We start from the raw sequence: 23,796 nt of genomic DNA, 5'->3' as shown, positions 1-23,796 counted from the left end.
TAACAAACATAGGATCAGTTTTCAAGATCTAATCTTACATTTACTCAGATTTCCTTGCTGTTGATTCAGAGGAAACTTGGTTTCAGTAAATTTATTTTTAATGAAATGTGTTACCTATAATAAATATATATTATGTGGAGCAAATGAATCTGATTGTGAAAACACATTGAGCCGAAGTATTGGTGGAGTTAAATTTCATTGCTTTTCTTTTTCTTTCTTTCTTTTTTAAAAAAGGCTATTGAATGCTGGTTTGAATTAAATTCTATTTATTTTAATAAAAGTGCAGTGGTCTGGGTGTACATATATTTGTTTCAGTGGCAGTGCATTGGATCCAATAAAACTATATTGGCTTCACTGCTTATGTCTCCTTTTCAGAGAAAATGGATTGAATGGAAAAATGAAAGAGGCATGAATCATCCAGCTCATGGTCTCAGTTCAGCTCGAGCATCCAAATAAACTGAAAGAAAGTGCTTGATTACTAAACACACTCCTTTCATTATATTCTGTCCAGTGCCCCAGCTCTCAAAGCCTGATGAAGCCTCAGCTGTGCATGTCCAGCTGGCCTAATATTAGAGCTCAGATACTGAGGGGTCCTATGAGGAACAGAGTCCTGTGACGAATGGTTGAAAGAGATGGGTTTGTTTTAGCCTGGAGAAATGAAAAATAAGGGAAAATATAGCTATCTTCAAACACTGGAAGGACTTCCATGCTCGGAGAAGACTTGTTCTCTTTTGCTTTAGAGCAGGCATCCCCCAACTTCGGCCCTCCAGATGTTTTGGACTACAATTCCCATCTTCCCTGACCACTGGTCCTGTTAGCTAGGGATCATGGGAGTTGTAGGCCAAAACATCTGGAGGGCCGCAGTTTGGGGATGCCTGCTTTAGAGGTGGCAATGGAAAGGAAGTATCTTTCAATGAAAGATGAGCAAACTTGGCAATGGGAAGAGCTGTCCAACAGTGGAACAGACTGCCTTGGGATGTGGTCGGCTCTCTTTTATTGGAAGTATTTAAGCAGAAGTTGAACGACCATCTGTCAGGGTTGCAAGAGGAGCTGGTTGCTAAGCTAGATGACCTCCAACGTCCTTTCCAACACTAACCATTTGGGCTGGATTTGGCTGCCACAGTTTTGGTGGCACTTCATGCCATAGGAGCTCCCTGCTGATCTGTACAACCAACAAGCACTCCAGACAAGGCACTTCTGATATGCATGGCAGGGATGCTATTCATCAGCTGCTCTGTCACTGCAATTGGTAAACAAAGGAATCATGTGTGGATTGTCAGAGCAGATCTAGAGATCTTTCTCTTCATACCGGTACTTATCATGTTTGTGTAGAAACGAACCCAACAGAGATGCAGCTTGTAAGTTTAATGTCTGGGTGAATGCATAGCATAGCCTCATTTTAGTGCAGACAGGAACATATGACCATGTCATAGTATTGATCACACATAGAATACATACCTGTGAAAGCAATTGCAAAGAGTTGTTTGCCGGTGGATTTTGAACTCATCCCTGTAAGGGGGTAGAGAGGAAGGATGAGCTTAAAGAGCCTTCGGCACAGACAGAATGTGGAAAAGCGATGGCACTAGTTCCCTCTTCATCTGAAAGTAAGAGAAAAATCATTTGCTTCATTGAGCTAATAAGCCCTGAAAGTTGCACAGGGAGTGCCAGAATGTAAACAAGGCATCAAGGTTAAAAAAAACAGCCAATTATTCCGCAGTAATATCAAACAAATGAATTCACAGTTTGACTGTTCTATGGCAGATGGACGAACACTTGTCAGTTATCTAGCACTGCAGAAAAGTCAGATTTATTTTCAGAGCGTGTTTCTATTGTCTCTCCCCAAATACTGCTGCAAGGCAAAGTGGGCATCTGTGATTTCTCAGATGCAAACGATCCCCAACTATTTTATTATAGGAAGGACCATCTGTAATATACTCTAGGCTCGTGTTTCTTTGAAAGAAGGGTGGGGAATGAATAAATGGGGACAGTGTACCTGGCAGGTCAAGCTAGGCTTGCATTTCTACCTCAATCAATTTTGAGTCACCAGGGGCTGAATCGGTTCCAGATACAAGGTGCAATTGTAGCATTCTACTTTAAACCAATGGCAAATCTCCTAATTGTTATTTTAAAAGTGCTGGATTTATTCCCCCCCCCCCAAAAAAATTGGATGGTGCACTGTTTGTTATCAAAGTACTTTATTTGAACAAGCTGTCTTGATTATAGGTGCACATAGCAGGAGAGAGGGAGAGGGAGGTGGGGTAATTGAAGCAGTTGGTCCCATTCAGGTTTGGGGGTGCATGCATGTAGACTTAGAGTGTGGAGAGGGGAGAGTATCTATCTATCTATCATCTATCTATCTATCTATCTATCTATCTATCTATCTATCTATCTATCATCTATCTATCTATCTATCCATCCATCTATCTGCACATGCATGGGAACTTAGAAGCTGATTGTCTTGCCAAATGCAAGGAGGTTCTTTTAAAATGAGATTAAGAGGCAATACAAAACACAAGTGAGCGAGAAGATTTTAGATTTTATTCTAAACAGCAAGCAATATATACATACAAGCAAGCACCTCAATCTGCCACTTGGAAGCCTTCAAGAAGTGGCAAAGTGACTCCCCCAGGTAGCCTCAGGCACAAAACCATCTGATTTAGAGATAGCTAGCCTGTTTTAGAGATAGGCTTGCCTGACTGGCTACATGCTACTAGCTACATGCAGATTATTCATTAGCCACCTCTTCCAATGCCTCACTTTCTTCAAACAGTGTTCAACATCAAAAGAAGGTACCCAGCAATATCACTTCCTTCCAACAGATTAGGACTAAGACATTAAAGGCTGTTCTCAACCATCAAAGAGTTAACAAAAGATAGGGAAAAGGAAGGAAGAGGGGGCAGGAAGAGGGCAACCGAGTTAGATCACCAACTCCTCAAAATACAAATATCTTCCAGATAGTTTGCCCGTACAGAGATTTTTATCATTAGACATCTAGCTCATATTATCTACAATGACTAGGCAGCATCTCTCCAGGGTTTCCAACAGGTGACATTTCCAGCCCTTCCTGGAGATGCTGAGGACTAAACCCGGGACCTTCTGTATGCAAGGCAGGTGCTCTGCCACCAAGCTATGGCCCTTCCCCAAAGCGCATGCCTGCGAATGTGTGGTAGAATGGACACCCTGTTCATTATGTGTGAAATCAACACAGACTGAAATTAAAATAGATACATCCATTTCTGCGATTCTAAATTTAGAGATTAGCACCAACATATCCCCTATTACAAGGGACGCGGGTGGCGCTGTGGGTTAAACCACAGAGCCTAGGGCTTGCCAATCAGAAGGTTGGCGGTTCGAATCCCCGCAACGGGGTGAGCTCCCGTTGCTCGGTCCCAGCTCCTGCCAACCTAGCAGTTCGAAAGCACGTCAAAGTGCAAGTAGATAAATAGGTACTGCTACAGCGGGAAGGTAAACGGTGTTTTCATATGCTGCTCTGATTCGCCAGAAGCGGCTTTGTCATGCTGGCCACATGACCTGGAAGCTGTACGCCGGCTTCCTCGGCCAATAACGCGAGATGAGCGCTGCAACCCCAGAGTCAGTCACGACTGGACCTAATGGTCAGGGAGTCCTTATCCCCTATTACAGCTGGTATTGGTAGACATCCTCCATGAACTCAATATGAAATTGGGCTCAGCAAGCCAAACTGTTCCCACCATGAAACCAAGCCTGCAAATAGTCATATTTATTCCAGGTGCAATTCTTACTGTCATACTTGATGCATCAAGGAGTCTGAACCTACCCACAAGCTCCTTAACTACTGGTGTTGGTAAGGGAACCTGTAGGCCTGAGACCTGGATCTTGCAGTCAGCACCCCAGATGTTCTGGAGAGGGAAGTACAGGTTCATGGTTCCATCCCTGCCCCTCTTGTTCAGTTGGGTGTAGCAAGGAGAGCATGATATCATTGCCTTAGAGAAAATTTCTAGGCATTTGAATGTATGTTTGTCTTGTTGTGCATTTGCTTTTCTCTCTGAGTTCCCAGTTCTTTCTCCTGGTCTTCTAGTCTTGAGAAATTTACCGTATTTGTTTGCTACATACTCTGTGAAATTTAAATAGATATTTGTTGTTGTTGTTTAGTCGTTTAGTCGTGTCCGACTCTTCGTGACCCCATGGACCATAGCACGCCAGGCACTCCTGTCTTCCACTGCCTCCCGCAGTTTGGTCAAACTCATGTTCGTAGCTTCGAGAACACTGTCCAACCATCTCGTCCTCTGTCGTCCCCTTCTCCTAGTGCCCTCCATCTTTCCCAACATCAGGGTCTTTTCCAGGGAGTCTTCTCTTCTCATGAGGTGGCCAAAGTATTGGAGCCTCAGCTTCAGGATCTGTCCTTCCAGTGAGCGCTCAGCGCTGATTTCCTTCAGAATGGATAGGTTTGATCTTCTTGCATTCCATGGGACTCTCAAGAGTCTCCTCCAGCACCATAATTCAAAAGCATCAATTCTTCGGCGATCAGCCTTCTTTATGGTAGATATTTGTAGATATGGTAGATATTTGTAATGATTTCTAAATTTGCACAACACATGGAAATATGTGCTCTGGATCTTCTAAGTATCTTTCAAGTAATCCCTCCAGCCCCCAATTGGTCCAGTGATTGTGAGTTCATGCAGCTGGCCAAATCACCCTTTCTCATATACTTTTCCTGGCCTGGTAGCTGTGGAACCAGGACCGGCCCACCCATTAGGTGGACTGAGACAGCTGCCTCAGGCAGCAGAATTCTGTGAGTGCCCTGCTTGCCCCTGCTACTGCCGTTGGAGAAGTGGCAGTAGCTTTCCGTGAGGCCTTATGAGATCTTGCAAGAGTTCTGTGAGATCATGCAGGGCCTCACCAGAAGCCGCCGCACATCCCAGCAAGCAAGGCTTCAGCAGGGCTCAGGGGTGGCACCTTCCCATATCGCTGCCTAAGGCACAACAGGATTGGCAGCAGCTGTGTGAAGCACATATGGAAAATGAACATTCCAAGGATAATATTTTAAACATGGGAATTACTAACTTTTGTGATATCACTAATTAGATCTATAATTAATTAGATTGATGGATGTAATTGAAGTCCTTGATATTAAAATCAAACACCACTTAAGTAAATAGGATTGATTTTGATTTCAAGGACTTCAAACTGAATGGGGATGTGGCTGGATTTATGGCCACGGTTGCCATTAACTTTTTGGGTCTTTGTCATTGAAGGCCAAGGCATTTTGGCCCTGGATGCACAGACATGAATCTATGTAGCCAAACCACAAAGACTGTAAAGGTCAGGATTCTTTACCATTAAAAGTATAATCTGGAGCACAAAAAAACAGGGGAATATCTGCTTTGCTATGGCAGCGCTCTTCCTCCTTGGAACTGACACAGAGCATGTTTCTTTCCGTCCCCCCCTGGTTGCATTTGTCACTGGGAAAATTCAATCCCCTGCCATGTCATTGTTAAAATAATCTCAGAATTCTGGGCACCAGTCAGATTATGACAGTCGCACAGAACAAACACCGCATTCATCTTGGACAGGTTTTGCTTTAGAGGAATGTCTTTATTTGCAGTTGATGCGTTCTGCTCGACTGCTGACACGTTGACGGCCAATTGTTCTTTGCTCGTGTGCAGCTTGAGCCTGCATGCATTATGAATACCGACAAGCAAGGCAATTTACTTACACACTACGGTTGTGGCTGCGAGGTGCTGTGCACAACAAAAAGTTGTGTTGATCCTCATAAAGTGTCAAAAATAATAATCCAGTGCTCTCCACATTTGCAGTGGAGCTGCAGTAGTGTCAACCGCCCATTAAATCCTATTTACACATAAATTATACAGGTGGTGTACAATGGATTTTTTGCCTTTGACTGAAACTGATGTGTAACAGAAAACCATGCATTTATTCCCAAGGCTTGGGGGATGTTGGACAGGAAAAACAAACAAACAACTCACATTTTCACCACATATTTTCTTGTCTGTGGCTTTATTCTGTGAGACAGCCTCCTGTCCATTCACAGTCTACAGACCATGAACTGTTTCTTGATTTGCACAGACACCAAGCAAGGCCACATGGCCCAACCCCTCATCTTATTGTCCCTGCAACCTTATATTGGTTGCAGATGGACCTCATGCCCATTGCAGCATCTCTACACTTCTCCACGAGAAATTCAAGTTCAGGAATGGATGGTGGTCCAGAACGGGCTCCATATTTTTCTCCTGTGAGTTCCTGGATCCATTTTTGCTCCTAGAACCCTGGGACCTCTTTGCCCTTATGCTTTGATTGTCACCATAAGTTTCTTTTGTGTGTGTAACACATATAAAGGACTACATTTATATTAGGGGGGAGTAGACCCATGGACCTTCAGATGTTGCTGGACTACAACTCTCATCATGGGCGTACCCAGCATGGGGCAGGGGGGGCGGCTCCCCCACTAGAAACAGGACCGGCACAGCTGTGGGCGAGAGCGGCGCTGCCAGCGGGGTTGGTGGGCAGAGGCGGAGGCGGAGCACAGCCCGGCGGAGTGCAAGTTTGGCGTTCCTGCCCATCGTGCCGCGCCCTCCCTCCAGCTCCCCGTCGTGCCCTCCGGCAAGGCCAAGCACGGCGGGGAACCAGAGAGCGCAATGGGAAGCTGGAGGACGCGGCCCGGCGGGCAGGAACGCCGAACTAGCGCTCCGCTGGGCTGTGCTCCACCTTTGCTCACCAGCCCCACCAGCAGGCTTGACCCAGGAGGGCGCTGAGCGCGCTGCCTGTGTGTCCGCAGGGGCGTCTCTGCGGGAGGTTGCTTTTTCATGGGGGGGGCGCCCTCCTATTCCCCAGGGTGGGGGCCGATCGCGAGGCAGCAGGAAGGCGAAGCGCTGGATCAGCTTAGGAGTCGGCGTCAAGCGGGCGCCTCCTCGTTCCTGCTCGTCTCTGGCGGATCCAGGCGGGGAAGGACACCCTGCCTTGGAGAGCCATGTTGCAGGGGCACCCAGGATCGCCCGCCGCTGCTTCCCAGCGCGTCACGATCAGGAGGAGGACCCCCCGCTGCCTGTTTCTCCACCCCGGCCCCTCCCACGCCGGCTTCCTCCGCCCTTTCCCCGCCACCTGGCTACCTTTCGGAAAAGACGGAGAGGACTTTCCCCCACACGGCGTCTCCTCCTCCTCTTCCTTCTGCTAACCATGCATGCTGCCAGCGGAGCCCTGGCGCCTCCGACTGCAAAAAGCTTCACCTGGGCTCTGTAGCCCCACCCACGTTCCCACTTTGTGCCCCCTCCCCTCCCGTGCCTTGCCCCGCCCCTTGCCCCCCCTAGTTTTGATCCTGGGTACGCCCCCGACTCTCATCATCCCTGACCATTGGTTATACTGGCTAGGACTGATGGAATCCAACAATATCTAAAGGTCCACAGGTTGCTCATCACTGCTTTCAAGAGTTTAGGGCCCCTGTTCTGAGTAGGCATTGCTGATTCACATCTAGAAATAATGTGTTGGTGGAGTGGGCTTACACTGGCTAGCCCTGCCCCAATACAGAAGGCAGGGCCAGCATTAACAGTTGGCATGGTTGTGCTCCAAGGGTTCAGACAGGTCCATCAACATCCATGATGCCCTCTCTAGAACTCTAGGCGGCTTCCAACAAATTAAACACATTAAGTGCAGTAAAATATCAAACATTAAAAACTTCCCTATACAGGGCTGCCTTCCGATGTTTTCTAAAAGTCAGATACAGTGGTACCTCGACTTACGGATGACTCGACAACCGAATTATTCGACTTACGAATGGGGGTAATGTCTCGACATTCAAAAGCAAACCGCGGCGGTTTTAGATAGGGATTTTTAGACTAACGAATTTTTGCTTCGACCTAACGAATTTTCCCGTTTCCAATGCAACCCTATGGGAAACCGTGTTTCCAATGGGGTTTTTCGACTTACGAATGTTTCGACCTACGAAGGTGCCTTCGGAACGGATTACATTTGTAAGTCGAGGCACCACTGTAGTTGTTTATTTCCTTGACATCAGATGGGAGGGCATTCCACAGGGCTGGCGCCACTACCGAGAAGGCCCTCTGCCTGGTTTCGTCCGCTTGGTGCTAGGATTCAACTCCAGTGTGGCCAGCTGCCATTTTAGATTGCCCCAAATGCAATGTTTGACGTGGGGAATTTCATTTTGAGAAATAAGGTGGCTGCCAGCTGCCATGGATTATCCAAGCACCACCTCAGCTCCCATTCCAAGCACCACTTTCACCTGCCCACTGGATAGGCATGTTCAGGGGGACAGAGGGAAGTGACTGTTAGTGGTGACTGATGGCCATAGCTGCCAAGTCTCCCGTATTCCCCGGGAAACCCCCGTTTTTCTAGCTGTTCCCAGCTGAAAAAATGGATTTTTTTTGTTCCCCCCGGTTTATTCTGGCGCGACGGCCATTTTGGAACTGGGCGGAGCATGCTCAGAAGCGACTTTTGATGCAGCTCTGCCCAGTTCCAAAATGGCTGCAGTGCGACTTCTGGCACAGCGGCCATTTTGGAACTGGGCAAAGCAGCATCCAAAGTCGCTTCTGAGCATGCTCCGCCCAGTTCCAAAATGGCGGCAGCGCTACTTCCGGTCTGCTACTTCCGGTCCGGTCCCTTATTTCTCCAACAGGAACTTGGCAGGTATGCTGATGGCACCAGAATAGCATTGGCACCACGGTAAAGGGTCCAATGGGCACAGTAGCAATGCCGGTCAGGGTCTCAGATTGTTTTTGGCCAGGCGCCCTTCGGTGACACCATATCAAAGGTCCACTGAAATCTGATGCCAACCTTGCCACATGGCATCAGAAGCAGGAGTACCTTAAGTGGTCCCATTTTCCACACTGCAACCACTCATCTGCACTTTCCTAACAACAACAACAACAACAACAACAACAACAAAAACAACAACAACAACAATTTATTATTTATACCCCGCCCATCTGGCTGGGCCTCCCCAGCCACTCTGGGCAACCTCCAACAGAAAAATAAAATAAAATAATCGATTAAACATTAAAAGCCTCCCTAAACAGGGCTGCCTTCAGACGTCCTCTAAAAGTCTGGTAGTTATTTTTCTTTTTGACATCTGGTGGGAGAGCGTTCCACAGGGCGGGTGCCACTACCGAGAAGGCCCTCTGCCTGGTTCCCTGTAACTTGGCTTCTTGCAGTGACGGAACCGCCAGAAGGCCCTCGGCACTGGACCTCAGTGTCAGGGCAGAGCAATGGAGGTGGAGATGCTCCTTCAGGTATACTGGACTGAGGCCATTTAGGGTTTTAAAGGTCAGCACCAATTGTGCTCGGAAAAGTACTGGGAGCCAATGCAGGTCTTTCAAGACCGGTGTTATGTGGTCTTGGCGGCTGCTCCCAGTCACCAGTCTAGCTGCCGCATTTTGGGTTAGTTGTAGTTTCTGGGTCACCTTCAAAGGTAGCCCCACGTAGAGCGTATTGCAGTGGTCCAAGCGAGAGATAACTAGAGCATGCACCCCTCTGGCGAGACAGTCTGCGGGCAGGTAGGGTCTCAGCCTGCATACCAGATGGAGCTGATAAACAGCTGCCCTGGATACAGAATTAACCTGCTCCTCCATGGACAGCTGTGAGTCCAAAATGACTCCCATGCTGCACACCTGGTCCTTCAGGGGCACAGTTACCCCATTCAGGACCAGGGAGTCCCCCACACCTGCCCGCCTCCTGTCCCCCACAAACAGTACTTCTGTCTTGTCAGGATTCAAACTCAAAATGAGAACTGAAACACAGCCATCGTGCAAGATCCACACACTCCTGAATTTGGGAAAGGACTTCTCTAGTCAAGCAACGTGTATACAATAGGGCAAAATGGGCATATAAATGAATGTGTTGGTAAAAATAACATACAAACATGCGTTATATTAGCGGAATTTGCTTTGCAAAATTGTGTGCATTAGGGAAAATTGCAGACAGGCATGTGTATATTAGCAGAAACGCGGATGCATGTTAATGAATGGCTTTAAAAAAAATAAGAGGTTGATATGGAAATGTAGAGGGGGGGAGGGGAAAACAGAGAGACCTGACATTTTTGCCCATCCCTAGTGAGGATGCACCACTGTGACCTTGCCTTTGCTCAGCACAAATGCAAGACGACAATGATTTTGAACCCAAAAGCCTACCCATGAAAAGCTGGTAGGGAAATGTAAGAAGGGGAAAATGTGATTCTGCCTCCTGCTTTAGTCAAAGCTTGTTTTATAAAATGGTTTCTATTGATTTAAATGGCACTAGTAATGGAGTAGAGAGTTATTTATTAATGTTAGTAAGGAGAGCGGGACTAACCTTTGGAGTTGCGGCAAAGGTTCCAAAAGGATGTGAGAAATTTTTGCTAAATGTAACCGCCTGTCCGTTGCCACGCTTCAGAAACTTATCTTTCGCTTGTTGACATTTTAACATACACTTGTTGTCAGGGCTGTCATTTTTCACTTCGCTAAATAACATCTCTTGAAAGGACAGAGGGAGATAATAGTTTGTTCGGCGGCAGCTTATGACACTGGTAAATACAAAACCAGACACGGCCATGTGTTTGGTTGGTTGGCTGGCGCTTCCAGCTTGCTTCCCGACCTTTGGCTGAAATGAAAATAGCTTACATGAAAACTGTAGGTGAAACATGAAATCCTTTTTGATGACAAAAAAAGATAAAAAGATAAACTGTCTTTGCCAACCCTTCTCACATTTCCATGCTCAACATCTGTAAGTCAGTTTGGGATTTATGGATCTGAGGGCTAACTCAAAGCCATGTTAAGCATGTATTGCTGTTTGCTATCAATTATGTAGCTTCCTTGTCCCCCTCTCTGCTCCTATTCCCCCTTCTTTTCTTTTCTTCATCCCAGCTTGTCCAGCATAGAGGGAGTAGTAGAGCATCTGCTTTAAATGCAGAAGGTCCCAATTTCAATCCCTGGCATCTCCAGGCAGGTTTGTCTGAAACCCTGGAGAGCCCCGGCTGCTCAATGTGGACAATACTGAGCTGGATAAACCAATGATCAAGCTCTGTATAAGGCATAGTCCTCTCTTCCTAGGACCAAACCAGCTTTTCTTGTTATCTGACATTGCTGCTTCCTTTTCTCCACAGCCCAACAATTGTACTCCAAAGCCCATCAAAACTACTTGAATGAATGAATGAATGAATGAATATTTATTTGTGTCAGCCATCAGCCATTGCAATAAAAGAACAAAAAAGATATACAAAGAGTAGAAATAAAAAGTCAATTATATAAAATACATTTTAGGGTTTTGAACAAAACTACTTTTTGTGCTATTTGCAGTTAGGAAAGTAATGGGGAAATGTGTTGAAATGTGTGCAATGAAAGACATCTAATATTAAGACATATAAACTAATCAGGATGAATGTTCGTTGTCAAATAAGCTCCCTATGAAAAAATCAGAACAAATAAAGACTACACTTAGGATGAATTCACATGTGGGGAATTTTTGCATTAGTTTTCCTGATTACTATATAATGCTAGAGCGTCTGTCCTGTTTTCTAATGTTCCTTTCACATTGGAGAACCCTTTGCACTATGGAACTGTGGCTTTTTTTACCATGGTACCCACACGTCATGCTAAAGTGTGTGTGATCTACAACACAACTGTGAACAACGTCGCTACTCCTCCACCCTTTCTAATCACACATGTTCCTGTTCCCTCATGATTCACCCATGAAAATGGCAGGGGATAACTTGATGCCAGTATACCACCCCAAATTTCATCACTTCACACTTGCAATCTTCTGGGTTAATGGGGTTGCAACCTGATCTCTGCCCCCCCACACACACACTTGAAGCAATTAACATGGAAATAAGTGCTAAACTTCCACTGGATTCTGCCATACTTCCAGAAGTGGCTTTTACATTGTGTGAAAGCTCAAATATATAATGCAGAAATTAATAGTGAGGGGAATGAAATAAACTCCCGTGTGAATGCAGCCATAGTCTAATCATCGCATAAGCTTTGTGCAAGCAAATCAGGGTGAACGCTCAATAAACAGGCCATCTGGTGAAGCCCTAATATTCTGGCAGCTTCCTTATATTCCAATATGCATGTATAGAACACTGTTGTTTGAAGCCATAGGCCGCCGCCACCTACCAAAGCAGGAAGTTATAACAAAACTAGGTTTTGTATACTGGCTAGTACATGTTTTTGTCCCGACAATCCACATGTTGAAATCATTATCATCTTATATCTTATTTATTTTCAACTGCATTACCCACTTATCACTTTCTCACTATGTCTCATCTTATCTTTTCCCATTTCTCCTAGAATTGTTTTTGTTGTTTTTGTTGTTGTTGTTGTTGTTGTTGTAAAAAAGGGAAAGAACCCCTGGATTGTTAAGTCCAGTCAAAGGCGACTATGGGGTTGCAGTGCTCATCTCGCTTTCAGGCCGAGGCAGCTGGCGTTTGTCCACGGACAGCTTTCCAGGTCATGTGGCCAGCAAGACTAAACTGCTTCTGGTGCAACGGCACACCGTGACGAAAACCAGAGTGCACGGAAATGCCATTTACCTTCCCGCCCCAGCAGTACCTATTTATCTACTTGCATTGGCGTGCTTTCGAACTGCTAGGTTGGCAGGAGCTGGGACAGAGCAGCGGGAGCTCACCCCATTGCGGGGATTCGAACCGCCGACCTTCTAATCGGCAAGCTCAAGAGGCTCAGTGGTTTAGACCACAGCGGCATCCGCATCCCTTATTATTATTAACTGCCCATCTAACAGGGTTGCCCCAGCTCTGGGCAGCTCCCAACAAAATATTAAAAACACTATAAAACAGCAACCGTTAAAAACTTCCCTGAACAGGGCTGCCTTCAGATATCTTCTAAAAAGTCAAATAGTGAAATAGAACCCATCCGGACACTTTCCTTCCTGCCCTGTCATTCCTGATGGTGTAACATTTCAACCCACAAAACTTAGCTCTGTGCAGGCTTGTGTGATGGGGAAATGATACTAGTGCCTTGGCCCGCAATTGCCTAATGAGGGACAAAATTCTTCATTTGTTGCTTCTGGGATCATTTCTCTTCATTGTGTTCTCTGCAATTAGAGTATTTATACGCCATGCCGCTTAACACAGCAGGGATCAGGGGCTCCCAAAACACTCCCCAGAGTCCTGGCATAGAAGTAATTAATTACAGATCAAACTGTGCCCTTGGCAAACAGAATGGTGCAGGAGAATGCAAATATTTTATGGAAAGAGAATTGCCAAAGTGTTTACCTGGACTGATTCATGGAGAGTCCCCAGCCCCTGCCCACTAAAGCCTCCCTTGTCCAGTTTTGGTACACAACTCCCTTTGACACACACACCCCCATTGGGGAAGGTTCTTCTAGGATAGGAATATTTTCGAGGCTTTTGTCTGTATCCCCAAAGGACACTGAGGAAAATACATAGCTTGCGTGAATATTTAGTTTATTTACAGTGGGTGTAATTGATGTTATCAGTAGTAAACATTATGTGCTTGCGCGTTAAAACTGTTTATCGTGAATCTATGAAACGAAAGCAATGACAAATATTGCACAGTACACTGGAGAAATGACTAGGAATTACAGGGCTACACGAGGAAATTATGGTCTTTAAGTGTGCTGCAGAAAAATGGGATCCCTCCCTATTATGTGAGCTCTACAGCGGAATCCATATGAGGAGTTATTTATCTCTTTACTTTTGGCAGTAAGAACTCTGGGTCTGGCTGGACTTTACACATCAGCTAAGCAGGAGTCAACTTCAGGTCTGGTGCTTTTCAACGTCAAACTCTGCACAATCTAGGAGTTCCTGCTTTAGACTCTCCCAACTCTGAGATTCAGGAGTCTCCCTCCCCAAGCACAGTATCAATAAGCAGGGGTGGAGGAAGGGGGTGCGGGGGGTGACAAAATGCCGGGCGGCATTCTCCGCGGGCCCTGGGAGAGATGCGGTGGCTTGGGCGAGCACAGGCTCCGCGCTACCCAAACGGTTCACCTGCTGCCTCCCCTCCCCCAGCTTTAGGGTTGCTGAATGGGAAGAGGCAGAGGCCCCGCAGTGCGCCCTGCCCCTACGGCCGGGTCGCCCTGCCCTCGCCCCACCCCTATGGGTGGCTTGCCCCGCCCCTGAGCACGCTGTCCCAGGCACCTGAGCGGCTTCCTCCACAGCTGTCAATAAACCCCCAGATTCCTAATAGGGCCCCTCTGCTTTTCTATCCTGATACAACTCTATTTTTTCCTATCTAATATCTTGCTGTTTTCCAAGGTCCATGGGCTTTACAAGAAGTGAGACTGTTAAAAAAAGTTGCCTGCAAGGCTCTTAAGAGCTCTGGATTGTACTTTGTTAAAGCAGTTGAAATATACTCGGAGTTGAGAGTGAATTTCATGCTCTTTATTCAGCTCGTAGTCATCAAGGAGAAGAAGAGAAGAAGAATGTCCTTTCCCCAAAACCATCTGCTTATATACATTATTTACACAATGGGCTTTGCGTGATTGGCTACTTCAGGGCTACACCTGTGGGCCAATCAGTTTGTGGATTGACTTCTGCCAGCAGCCTGATTGGCTGCTCCTGCAGGCCAATCAGGTTGTGGATTCACTTCCACCTGCAGTTGGATTGGGTGGCTCCTGCGGACCAATCAGACTGCTGAATCTGAATCCTATTGTTCTATGAGTCAGCTCAGTACATAACACCAGTGGTGCTGATAATTCCAAGGTTGCAGGTTTGATCTCTGTGTCGAACAGCTGCACATTGCTGCATAGTAGGGGGCTGGACTAGATTATTGTCGAGATCCCTTCCAACTCTATGAGTCTTCTTTCTTTCTTTTACTCTTTTCCTTCTGCTATACCAGGGATGTCTGGCAGCAACAAACAGACAACACGGTGATGTTGGCGAAACAATGAAAAGGTAAACCACCGTGAGGTGCAAATATTAAATGTATAATGTTGTTTATACATTTAATATTTGCACCATACCAGGGATGTCCAACAGGTCGATTGTGATCTACTGGTAGATCCCCACAATGTTTTGGTAGATCACGGTCGATCTCTGGCTTCCTTTCCTCTGCGTCGGTAAATCTGACTCCCTCCATTGTTGTTTGAACTGAAAGGAAAGTAAGATAGAGCTCCCTCTGTGTGGCTGTTTCCATCCATAGTGATGTTTTTGTGAGTGACTTAACCCCAACTTCCCTTGCCTCCCCCCCCCAAAGCCTGCACCTTAACCCAAAAACAGGGCTTTCCTCCTCCCAAAAAAAGCTCAACAACTTTGAGCTGAACCCCTTAAAAAACAGGGGTAGATCACTGCCAGATTTTAATTCTAGATCGCAGTCTCTTGGGAGTTGGCCACCCCTGTGCTATACCAGTTATGTCATGATCAATAGCATACTTTATTACCTTAGAACAAAAATATTCTCTATCCAGCACTGCCATTGAATAAAAATGATGGGAAATGGAGCAATTCTAAGGGGGAGGAAAGCAACACACCCAAATGCTCGTGCTGGAATGAGATCTTAAAATGTAGGCTCTTCCCTGTCTTAGTGCATAATTTGGGATGATTTGGGATGCTAAAAAGGAAATGCGAGGATTCCACGCAGCCCAGGCAAATGTCCAAGTGAAATAGCATGAAGCCTCTAATCATTTTTGCAGCTTTAACTCTCGGTGCAGAAGGGAGTGAGCTGCTTTTGCTTACAATGCTAGCAAATGACTTCATCTCTCCGAGCTGACTTTAAAAGATTAGCGCTCCTAGATTATTTATTAACTCTTAGGGAATGTATTTCCAGGAATGGAAACAACATATTGCATCAATGTCTAGTTCCTAAGCTGAACTGGTTTAATTAATACGGGGAGAATACACAGCCACTTGAAAACTCAAGTCCACATATTACTGCTGCTGCGTTTTGGTGTTTCCTTCTTAGAACAAACCCTCCCAACCTCTAGTGTTAATAATTGTGAACATAACACTGGGTTCAGCAAGTCAAGCTGAAATAAAGTTGTTTGGTAGAACTAGAAAGATTTGTAATAATAGCACCCGCAGGTTTAACCTAAACATTTTCTTTTCTTTTCGCCTAGAAAGCAACAACTTTCTGTTGTAGCAGTGCATGCTCCCCACATAAATTATAATTGTGCATCACTGGACAGTTCAAAATTTTCCTTTAAAAAGAAACCCTGGTTTGAAAACCAGCCTGTATTATAAAACATTGCTTGCTCCTAACTATAATTTAACAGGCTGTAATTTAAACTAACTAAACTTCCCTCCGCATTTGGATACAATATATCTGATTAGTTTTAAAGCTCCTGATTTCATGACTCTGTCAGAGGAGAGGGTTGTGAGGTTTGCTGCTGGTGGCGGCGCAACCGTGCATAATGCTAAACCAAAGTTTAGTGGTCCATCCAAAAGAGACCACAGTGTATACCCCAAAACATAGGCATCATCTATGTGGGGCCATGGGGACCCTCAAATTTTCAAAGAAGGGGCCGGGCCCCACCAAAATTCTACGTAGAGGCGCATAAGCCACAGTGATGGTGCATGGCCCTGGGTATCGGACAAGGCGCCGTGTCTGCTCCATAATGGTGCTAAATATGGGGGGTGGGGAGGTAGGAGAAATTGTACTCAAACACTGCCAGTTTTCATCTGACTTTTTTTAATTAAAAAAACCAAAAATATAAGACTGGTTCAGGAATGTGAAAAACTGAATTTAAGATTGGAAAAATGAGAAACTGAGATAAACCAAAATCAACAGATTTGCCCATCCTTGGTGAGTAGCAATTCAGATGTAAAAACACAGCGCCTGTTTATCTATAAGATGGGTGTTGTTGTTTAGTCGTTTAGTCGTGTCCGACTCTTCATGACCCCATGGACTAGAGCAGGCATGTCAAACTTGCGGCCCTCCAGATGTTTTGGACTACAATTCCCATCTTCCCCAACCACTGGTCCTGCTAGCTAGGGATCATGGGAGTTGTAGGCCAAAACATCTGGAGGGCCGCAAGTTTGACATGCCTGGACTAGAGCATGCCAGGCACTCCCGTCTTCCACTGCCTCCCGCAGTTTGGTCAAACTCATGTTGGTAGCTTTGAGAACACCGTCCAACCATCTCGTCCTCTGTCATCCCCTTCTCCTAGTGCCCTCCATCTTTCCCAACATCAGGGTCTCTTCCAGGGAGTCTTCTCTTCTCATGAGGTGGCCAAAGTATTGGAGCCTCAGCTTCAGGATCTGTCCTTCCAGTGAGCACTCAGGGCTGATTTCCTTCAGAATGGAGAGGTTTGATCTTCTTGCAGTCCATGGGACTCTCAAGAGTCTCCTCCAGCACCAGAATTCAAAAGCATCAATTCTTCGGTGATCAGCCTTCTTGATGGTCCAGCTCTTACTTCCATACATCACTACTGGGGAAACCATAGCTTTTTGTTTTAACAGCTACATCATTTAGCATGCAGGGGATGGGGATCAAACCAAGAGGACAAGAACTTTAAAAAAGAATGGGAAATTTTTACAATTTATTTAGGAGACCATTGTAAGCAGATGAAAGCATTAGCAGGATTTTAATCTCACTTGTAAGGTAACAAGGACTATGGATAATTCGGACGGATAAAAAAAATGTGGAGAACGGATTGATATGTAGTTGTAAATATTAACATTAGGAACTCATGGAGGGGATGGGGGAAGTATTGAGATGCAGAGCAATCTCTTTATATGGACTTTTAATTGATTTTGTTAGAAGTTTAAATTTTTTGAAACCAAATAAAAAATTATTTCAAAAAAACCAAAACCCTGTCCCCCTCCCCTGTGCTCTGCTCCTTGGAGTTGTCCCCTACCCCACTCCAGCCATGCTCACGTCTGAGGAAAACAGCTTTAGGCAGAAGACAGAGCATGGTGAGTTGTGGCAGGTGAGGAGGTCTAATCAACTCCTATCCTTCACCTCTTCCATTGGGTGCTTAAACTGAAGCCTCCGGAGCAGCCCTGCTTTCCAGTCAAACTGGTGTGTACGTGTTTAACATGCATGCATTTGAACTGGCCAGGATCCATATAAAGGGATAGTCCTTGGACTGAGGTCACAAGCACACGATTGTAGACTGAAGAACTTCTGTGTGCCTTTCCTGTCTTTTCTTTTCAGAACACTTGTACCCCGAAAAGAACCAAGGTTCACCAATGTACACTTGTGTGGGCTATTTTCCAAAAAGCGTTCCATTGTCCCCAGCAGCCGAACAAATTATTCCTGTGAACATGCGAACTCTCCTAAAGAGCGGAGCAAGGTTTTCAAGGCGACTTGAAATTTAGTGAGAAGTGCCATCTCAGGGCTTGGACTAGATTACCCTTGAGATCTTTTTAAAGCCGATGATTCTATGAAAACTAAAATCAAGGAGGAACTGTTGCTAATGTAAGCTCCACTGTACATTCCCAGATAATTTGCTTTGGCAGTATGTTGTCTCAGTGGGGGAGGGGTGGGAGGGGGCTTCCTATAGAAGCTAACTGTAACCTTGAAACTCTAATTAGGATTCATGTTATCATGCATGGAGCTTGGTAAGGAATAATTTCGAGGGGACTGAAAATAAAGCAAACAATTCTGACCTTTTCAAGAATTCCAAAACAGAAATCCTCCTTTTAGAGCTATGACTAACATGAGGAAGTGGGGCAGGGAGAGGGGAGGGTCATGCAAAGGCAGAGATGCCTATAGATTGATGGATATTCAGGAATTCATATATATATATATATATATATATATATATATATATATATATATATATATGAATGAAATTCCTGGATGCCAGTAACTAAGTTTGGAGCACATGCGCTTTGGTGAGAGCACCCCAGTAGAGAATTAAATACCAAAGCAAAGTGTGGAAATATAGGTCATAAAACCTTTACAATGTGCCCCTCTGAGCGAGTTCCAAAATGTCACATTAAAAAGTTTCTTTCCAAAGTTTCCTTCTTCCACCAGCATAAGAAAAATACCACACGTTTAGTAAGTTGAAAAAGAGTTTACTTACAAATTCATCAAAGGTCAGGTTCATGTGCATTTTCTTACGTCAGTGAGAAAAGTAAAACATAGCTTAGTTACAAAATTGTAAAAGTTCCTAAATCATTGGTATAGGAACTCGAGAGGTTTGAAAAACACATGTGGTTGAGTTGGAGCAACCAGCTCAGACCACATGCTGAAGTTCGCAGGTAGACTGGGGGAGAACAAAGTCTTGATGACCTTGTTCCTCCCAAGGTGAGGGGAAGTGGCATAGCTAAGCCTAGCAGGACAGCTTTCCCTATGGTAAAGTAAAGGTAAAGGTAAAGTGGCCCCTGACCATCAGGTCCAGTCGTGTCCGACTCTGGGGTTGCGGCGCTCATCTCGCATTATTGGACGAGGCAGCCGGCATACAGCTTCTGGGTCATGTGGCCAGCATGACAAAGCTGCTTATGGCGAACCAGAGCAGTGCACGGAAATGCCGTTTACCTTCCCGCCGGAGCGGTCCCTATTTATCTACTTGCACTTTGATGTGCTTTCGAACTGCTAGGTGGGCAGGAGCTGGGACCGAGCAATGGGAGCTCACCCCATCGCAGGGATTCGAACTGCCGACCTTCTGATCAGCAAGCCCTAGACTCTGTGGTTTAACCCACAGCGCCACCTGGGTCCCACAGCGCCACTGCATTAATTAGACTTAAGCATGTTGGTTATATGAGAATCTATAAATCTCTAGTTATCCCACAAGATCTAGATGCCCTAAGACTTTGCTTTATAAAAAGATAATCTCAGTGTCAAAGGCCGTTATCAACAAGAGTAGAAGAGCTGGATGGGGAGAAGACAAGTAGCAAGAATGGCAATGATAAAGTGATTGGTTCTTGGTGGTCGCCTTCAAAGTTTCATGGTTTTTTTTGGTGTGTGTTTTTAAAGGTTGGAAGGAAAAAAACCTACAGATGTGTGCAACTGTTGTTTGGTTCCCCTCACTGTCAGCCAGCCAAGGCCTAACAGCTCGTTATCTATTGGCTTTGGGAGTCGTGCAAACTCCTTACCCCACTACAGTCCATGTAAAGGTACAACAAAACCACCAGCCACACCACACATCTAAATTCTCTTCTTTCCAAACAATTCCAAGTGAACGCCTGGACGAAAAGACTTCTTCTGGCTGCTAAGACAATAACAGATTAAATAGGATGAGCCAAATGGTTATACTTCTTGTAAAGTTCTCCCCAGAGATGAATGTACCACGTTGCTATGGAAGCTGCGGTGGTGTCTGCCGCGTAACTAAGGCTGACAGACTGCCTGCATGTGGGTGGCTGTCTTCTTTCCAGCTGTGACCAGCTGAATTATATCACCTGTCCCACTTGATATATTAGGATATGCCCAAACTCAAGATGCATGTTGCTGCAATAGGGAAATTAATGTCCACCACTGGAGGCAATTAATAATGATTAGGAGCAAAACAGCAGGGTTAAATCTGTGCATTTAACAAAGTGTTCATACAGGTTTTTTTGTACTATATTTCAGCCTGGGAGTTCTTCAAAATTCCTGGGATTGTTGTGTTCAGGGGGTTGGTCAAGGTTTCAAGACAATCATATTAATTATTGGGTATATTTAGCTCAAATGTCACAGTTGCTTCAGTGAGACAAATTTATCTAGTACTTAGCATGCGCACATAGAAATCCATGCAGGAAAACAGAGTGTTTATTGCTCTAAGTCAGGGATAGCCAAGATGATAGCCAGCATGATGGCCAATGGCCAGGGATGATGATGATGATGATAATAATAATAAATAATGCCACTCTGGGCAGCTTCCAGCAAAATATAAAAAATAATAAAATGGCATACATTAAAAACTTCCTTCAACAGTGCTGCCTTCAAATGTCTTCTAAAAGCCAGATAGTAGTTTATCTCTTTGACATCTGATGGGAGAGCGTTCCACAGGGCGGGTGCCACTACCGAGAAGGCCCTCTGCCTGTTTCCCTGTAACCTCACTTCTCGCAGGGAGGGAACTGCCAGAACTGCCTCAGAGCTGGACCTCAGTGTCTGGGCTGAACGATGGGGGTGGAGATGCTCCTTCAGGTATACTGGGCCGAGGCCGTTTAGGGATTTAAAGGTCAGCAGCAACACTTTGAATTGTGCTTGGAAACATACTGGGAGCCAGTGAAGATCATTTAGGACCAGTGTTATACGGCCTCAACAGCCACTGCCAGTCACCATTTTGGATTAGTTGTAGTTTCCGAGTCACCTTCAAAGGTAGCCCCATGTAGAGCGCATTGCAGTAGTCCAAGCCGGAGATGACCAGAGCATACACCCCTCTGGCGAGACAGTCCGTGGGCAGGTAGGGTCTCAGCCTGTGTACCAGATGGAGCTGGTAGACAGCTGCCCTGGACACAGAATTGACCTGCGCCTCCATGGACAGCTGTGAGTCCAAAATGACTCCCAGGCTGTGCACCTGGTCCTTCAGGGGCACAGTTACACCATTCAGGATCAGGAAGTTCCCCACACTCACCAGCCCCCGTCCCCCAAGAAAAGTACTTTTGTCTTGTCTGGATTCAACTTCAATCTGTTAGCCACCATCCATCCTCTAACCGCCTCCAGATACTCACACGGGACATTCACTGCCTTCACTGGTCCGATTTAAAGGAGAGGTAGAGCTGGGTATCAGCCGCATAATGGTGGACGCCCAGCCCAACCCCCCTGATGATCTCTCCCAGCTTCTTCATATAGATGTTAAAAAGCATGGGGGAGAGGACGGAGCCCTGAGGCACCCCACAAGTGAGAGCCATGGGGTCTGAACACTCATCCCCCAACACCACTTTCTGGACACGTCCCAGGAGGAAGGAATGGAACCACTTCATAACAGTGCCCCCCTAGTAGTCCAGCCACATCTGGAGGCCCCCCATTGGCTACTCCTGCTCTGAGTTCTACAAATGTGCTTCATTCATAGTCACTCTCCACCTTATGTGTAAATGTGTATATATAATTTTAAAATTTGTGGATTGAGTAGACCAGTGATGGCCAAACTTGGCCCTTCAGCTGTTTTGGGTCTACAACTCTCATCATCCCTAGCTAACAGGACCAGTGGTCAGGGATGATGGGAATTGTAGCCCCAAAACATATGGGGGCCATCACTGGAGTAGACCCAATGAAGTGAATGGGCATGACTGACTTAAGTTCATTAATTTCAATGGGTCTATATTATGAGTTACATTAGAGTGGATCCAACCCACAATTTTTTTGGGGGGGGCATTCTAGAAAAAATAGGAAATGAACAATTCTATATTTGGTATAATTTCTAATTTTCATTTGATATGGACAGATGCACTAATGGCTTCCCTCGCTTTTTTATATATAGAGAGAATACAAGTAGATCTGTCGCCCAATTTCTCACACTCACAAAGAATCAAACTGCACAATATTGGATCACATCAATAAATCCCTCCAAAACAAAGCTGTGTAACTGGTGGTCGAACACCCCCTGCTCCCCTATAAAAAAGAAAAGGGGGGACTTGACCTCCACAAATTTATCCTTTTCCCCTCCATCTCTTGCCTTCTGGTGTGTCAATTGTTTTGGCAATATTGCCCGCCAAATGTGTGAAAACCAGTCCTGCAAGGTTTATCACCTCTCTGTCTCCTAGTGGCATGCTACCTCCATATGTACTGCAGCCAAAAAGAGCATCACTTGCTCCAGCCCTCAAGTGGAAGTAATAAAGTAACTTGGGATTTTAGTACCATGTGGCTCCTCCAGATGACCTGCTTATTGAGCATTCATCCAGATTCACATGCACAAAGTTTATGCTGTGGTTAGACTATGTCCAATTTTTATTGATTATTTGTTCTTATTTGTTTATGACAATTAGCATTCTTTCTTATTTGCTTGCGGGGTGTTTGCACATCTTCCCATCAATCATGAGTTCATCCCACACTTTTCAGTATGTTTTCCTGTCACTTTCCTAACAGCAGAAAGTCTGCTTGTTTTTAAGTGGACTTGCTGCACTAGGGCAACATAACACTTTGATCCACTCTAAATGCATAAGACTAACATTCCAGTGTGTGCTTGAATCTCTCTCACAAAATAGTGGCAGTCTAGAGGTGCCCATCATGTGTCTGCCAGTGTCAGAAATACAAAAAACTCTCATACATGAGGAGATTCTCCATGGCCTTTGTCCTTTTGACCCAACTATTAACTGCAGCTATGAATATATTTGGACCTTACAAAGCAGTAGAATAATCTGCCCACTTAACTCTAGCGACACCATAGGTAAGTAGACATTACCATGCTATAAATTATAGGTAGCTAAATTTGCTGGATGTATGTACACCAATAGGATTTGCCATAAGCAAATTGCTCCTGCATTTCTTCTTTGCACTCATCAGAACGTAACTTGTTCTGAAACGTAAGGCATAGGTCAGATTGTGCGCCATGAGCCGCTTCTGGCATTTCCAGGCCAGTAAGAAAAGTCCAGAAGCAAGGCATGTGGGAGCATGCACTGATCCAATCACCTGGAGTACTGTGTCCAGTTCTGGGCACCACAGTTCAAGAAGGATACTGACAAGCTGGAACGTGTCCAGAAGAGGGCAACCAAAATGGTCAAAGGCCTGGAAACGATGCCTTATGAGGAACGGCTTAGGGAGCTGGGTATGTTTAGCCTGGAGAAGAGAAGGTTAAGGGGTGATATGATAGCCATGTTCAAATATATGAAAGGATGTCATATGGAGGAGGGAGAAAGATTGTTTTCTGCTGCTCCGGAGGAGCGGACATGGAGCAATGGATTCAAACTTCAAGAAAGAAGATTTCACCTAAACATTAGGAAGAACTTCCTGACAGTAAGAGCTGTTCGGCAGTGGAATTTGCTACCAAGGAGTGTGGTGGAGTCTCCTTCTTTGGAGGTCTTTAAGCAGA

The sequence above is a fragment of the Zootoca vivipara genome, chromosome 12, assembly GCF_963506605.1.
Source record: "Zootoca vivipara chromosome 12, rZooViv1.1, whole genome shotgun sequence".
NCBI lineage: Eukaryota > Metazoa > Chordata > Lepidosauria > Squamata > Lacertidae > Zootoca > Zootoca vivipara.
Note: the sequence above shows the minus strand (reverse complement) of the source record.